The sequence below is a fragment of the Montipora capricornis genome, chromosome 5 (genome assembly GCF_036669925.1).
Source record: "Montipora capricornis isolate CH-2021 chromosome 5, ASM3666992v2, whole genome shotgun sequence".
Lineage (NCBI taxonomy): Eukaryota > Metazoa > Cnidaria > Anthozoa > Scleractinia > Acroporidae > Montipora > Montipora capricornis.
Window position 1 is genome coordinate 9,055,741 of NC_090887.1, and position 5,000 is coordinate 9,060,740.

Genomic DNA, 5,000 nt, shown 5'->3' on the forward strand with positions numbered 1-5,000 from the left:
CTAGGTGTGGTAAACACGTGGCTTCTGACAACATCCTCTTTGCTCTTGGAAGAGGTCTTACAATAGCACCATCTGAATCTCTGGAAACGAAAGAAACTACTTTAATGGAATTGAGCTGTTAAGGTAAACTTATTACAGCTATATCAATCACACGTACGTTTCGACTTTCCTCTGATCAATGAAGCTATAACTGCTAAAAGTTACTAAGATCTAATTTCTCTCTACAACATCATCGTTTAATGAAACACACAGGTCTTGAGAATGAAGGAAGTGATCACTTAATCACTTAAGATCAACTTTCTCTTACCATTTTTATGTGAATACATCTACACTTTTTTCAGCAACTGCATACTCTTGCTTTCCATAAGGCAACCATGAAATTTTTCTCCCCACCTTAGGGGAAAATTTCAACAATGGTTCCTATTTTCACAAAAACTCTGAAGGTTTTCATTTCACAAGGCCTTAAACTTTGCGATTAAATTTCCCGATTTGCAAACACTTTCAATTTATCAGCAGTTGGGAGAATATGCATTTTCGTATTAGGGCTTGAAGGAGAGGTGGCTAAAGGCCGAAACCATCGGCTTTTATCGATACCACAAGGACGCATGTAGCCTCTTGTTGTCACTGGCAATTATCGTGATGAGAAAAGCTAGACAGAATGGGAGAGTAGGGAATAGACCATTTCCGAATTGCGCGGGGAACTGGGACGAGATTTTAAATTTGACAAGGTTGAGATTGGCCATCTGTCCAAGGTTGATGCCTTTAGGTTGAACAGAGACCAAGTTACGGACTTCAAAACATGGTTAAAATTCCATACTTTGAGGCCGCGTCCCCCAAAACCATATAAAGTCTTAATTTTTTACGATTTCTGTAATACTCATAAAATAGGGGAACTATGCGATTTTCACCTCACTTATTTCCAAATAGTAGATCCATGACAGGATTTTCCAGTTGTCCCAAATTTGATAAGATTTCTTAAGACTTAATATGGTTTTGGGGGACGCAGCCCCATTTGCATCAATTGTTAACCATGTTTTAAAGCCGTAACTTGGTTTCTGTTCAACCTAAAAGCATCAAACTTGGACAGATGGCCAATCTCAATGTTATCTTTCATGTGGTGTCAACAGACCTTTTTACCGATACGGCGGCAATTTTGATTTCTATTGTTTCAATTGGGATGCCCAGGGGGCAAATACATATTAAAAAATGGCAGTGTGTAGAGTCTCAGGTGGAACGACAATTTAATTCCTGTGATTGAATACAGTAAACACCGGCATATAAGAACAAGTGCATTAAGAAGATCAGGCTGAAATTTGGCCAATAAAGCACCATATAAATAAGAACAAATTCAGCCTGATAAATAAAACATGTTCTTAATATAAAGGGAAATGGCATTAGAATAAGGAAAAAGTACAGTACAGTAAGTGATCAAAGTAATTATGGTATTCAGGACCATTACAAACTTTGAAATCTATTTTTAAAAGGCTTCTATGTCAATTAAACCTCTAGTAATGTACAATTTGAAGTATTTGTGAAACCAATTGCAAGAACATTTTAAGAACACTTCCAGGCTGATTTCTTACTAAGCACCGCTTAAACAAGAACACGATCAGCCTGAAACCTGAAATCAGTGTTCTTATATGCGGGTGTTTACTGTACTGACTGCGGAGCAAGGAGCAAATATGACTGCGGAGGAAGGATGGCACAGTCGGTTAGTGTGCGGCCTTGATGCAAGAGGTCCTGAGTTCGATTCCCGGATCTCGCATCCTTGTTTCGACTCGGTTCCTTTCCGTGTAGCTAGTAGCTTTAAATACCCGTAAAACGGAGCACTGATGGAGAGGGGGAAGTAAAATGAGCCCACCGTCGACGTCAGGTTTGTCAGTAATTAAAAGTTACTGTTACGAGTTATCGACGTTAAATAAAGGTCTACTTTACTTTACTTTACTTTACTTTACTTTACTGCAGACCTGTGCAGACGTCTCCGCGAATAAGACTTTGTTTCTTATTTTACCCAAACAAAGTTTTCAAAAATTACCTGTTAGGGTAAAATTCACAGAGCTTAATGAGCATATTCAGTATCAGCACAGCCAGATCTGTCTCATTCATAACAGCAATCCCTGTGGCCAGTAGATACCATTTGAGCTGTGGTATGGTCTGGAGTGCTCTCCAGCCATCCATTCCTTGGGCCCAACACTTCGTTTCCGGTCGCAGAGTCCCTTCTGCTGCCATTTCCTTCATCTATGGAAAATTATCAAACATAGTTCTTGCCAAGGATACAACGATCCACATTCTCGTGGCTAGCCTGACATACTGGTACGAACGTTTTGTCCCTGTCAAAGGGATGTTTAATGATTGCAGGGAAGGAGGAAACTTATGTTTTCTGTTTCCAATTTTTTTTGTTATTCTAATAGTTTCGCCCGACGTCAGCGCAACAACTTCTGAAAGCTTTTCTCATAGTTACCGTATGCAGCAAACTCTGCAACTCTCGAATGAACAAAGAAACATTGTGATTTTTTCGCGTCCTGGTCACGTGAAAAACTCTGTGCCTAATTTTCTCATCTATTCACATAAACGTCAAACAAATTAATTAGCAGGCAACCCAGTTGACCTCTTCTAATTTTTGCAATACACTCAACAAAATTACTTGATCGTCATTGGATGAGAGCAGGACAGCTTTTCCTCAGATCGTGGTCTGGAGTCACCATGGAAACCACAAGCGAACAAAAAGTTGCGGAAAAATCAAAGCAAAATAACTGATAATAGTTTTCTATTAAAAAACGATGTTCAAAACCTAAAACAAACCTTTAAAAAGGACACAAAACGTGGAAATATTCAAACCTGGATGAAGAGTTTTCATAGCTCAATGAAAGGTTTTCACAGCTGACCACAGTCTATGTACATAAATTCCTCCTCGAGAATCCATTAAACAAATTTGTTGACTGTATTATATACAATAAATCACATGCTTTTCCCGTACAATTTTTGGATTGTAAGATACACGTTTTCTTTTGAAAAAAGGCCATTTCTGAGTTCATGTCTGCCTCCTCTTCAAAGCGAGTCTGAGTGCGACGTTTTTGTGATGGTAATTAATTCTACTTTAAATATGAATACAAACTAACTTTTGCAAGAAAAACTTAAGACTCGCTCTGAAGAGGAGGCAGACATGAACTCGGAAATGGCATATTCTTAACTTGGATTTGCCTAATTTTGAGAAGCTTTAAACATGAAGAATACCTCTCAACTCCAAATTGTAACCGAGATCATGCGATTTCCTACATAAATATTACAATTTAAATAAAAGAAACATTATCGCAAACATGCGATTATAACTATCCACCTCCTTGAAGCTAAATGGCCCCAGTCTCTCTTTCTCCTTGTTACCATAGTACCACTCCTTCTCAGTGTCACGTTGCATCATCTCTGGCGAAGCCTCCAACAAATTGCTCTTCAAAGATCAAGAAAATGAAATACAACTTGATGGTGCAGCTCGACAAATAACCGAAGACCCGAGGAAAGTGGCCGCATGGTGCTGCCAAAATAGCCTTCTGATTAATCCGGACAAGACGAAATTGCTTTTAATTGGCACCCGTCAAATGCTTCAAAATACGCCTACAGATCTGGATGTACATGTTACCTTGCTGGGGAAAGAGTTGCGTCCGGTTGTTTCAGCGAGGGACCTTGGGGTGTATATGGACGCTACATTGAGTTTTGATGAACATATAACAAGTGTTACATCTTCTTGTTTTATAGTTTTAGATATTTATTGAATATTGTAATTACTTTGAGAATTTCAAATATTTAATCATTTCTCATTGTTCTATAGTTTTAGACATTTTATTGAATATTGTAATTACTTTGAAAAGTCAGAATTTGGAAAGTAATAAAGTTATTATAATTACATAGCAGAGAACAAGAGCTCTACTACCATATATATTTATATTAGTTCAGTACCAATTTACAATTCTGTTTGAGGGACTCTGGCCATGGCCAGACTGCTTGTTACGCAATTTATAATCGCTGAGGGAAGTGAATGATGCTCTGCAACTTTTTGGGTGCCATAATTTCCTCTGTATCGTGAGAACGGAGAGGTTTTAAGTCATCAAACTTCACAGTTATTTTGCTTTTAGGTATCTCGAAAACATACTAAAAGACCAGATTATCAAAACAAGCGGATGGCACTTTTGTAAATGGCTTTTCAAGAAATGGGCCCTTAACCACAAGACCGGGAAGTCCGTGAACTGCTCTTCTCGAATAGTGTGTGGAAGATCTTTAACGTCCCACAGAGTTTATGCTAATTGGGAAGAGAGCAAATCAAAGCAGTGCAATTAAAGCAAAAAAACCTACAACATAATAATTATTGACGACAAGAGAAAACCAAAAAGAAAAAACTCTCAGAGCAGAGGTCAGGAATCGAACTAGGGGCACGTCTCTCGAGAGTCCCAAAAACTTTTTGGGCCCAAAAAGCCATTTTAAGAAACTGTTGTTTGCTTGTTTTTCTTTCTTTTTTTCTCTCTAGTTTATTACTTTATTACATTGATAGGCTGATATTTTAACATGTTTTTGAGAAGAGAAAGCAAAATGATCGTGGGGTATGATAGTGAAAACCTCTCAGTTCTTAAGACACACAGGGAATACCCTGCGAGCAGAGTCTCTTTCGATCTTCCTAGATAAGTCGGGAAGAGGAAAGTAGACTCTGCTCGCCGCCTCCACATTCTTTGATTTGCCGCTCATCCAAAGAATTGGATGAGTCAGTCCAGTTTCGACTTGTCAAACCTGTTTTTTTAATTTTTGCGCATGATCAATCGCCACGCGTCATCAATATTTTGAAATTTACGACAGCGTGGCAATTTTAACTGTTAGAATTCCCATGAGTTTTTCCTATGTGTGTCGGTTACAGAAACTTATGTGACAGAAACCTATAAATTTTCAGTAAAAAAATGAAATGGCATTTTAAGAGTATGGACTATCTTGAGTTTCCAATGAAATGATTCCTTGATTGT

The 5,000-nt window shown here is 38.2% G+C and overlaps 1 pseudogene; it reads right to left on the reverse strand.

Moving 5' to 3' along the window:
* LOC138049388 (dnaJ homolog subfamily C member 13-like) overlaps window positions 1-5,000 on the reverse strand; it is an 84,891-nt pseudogene that overhangs the window by 38,313 nt on the left and 41,578 nt on the right.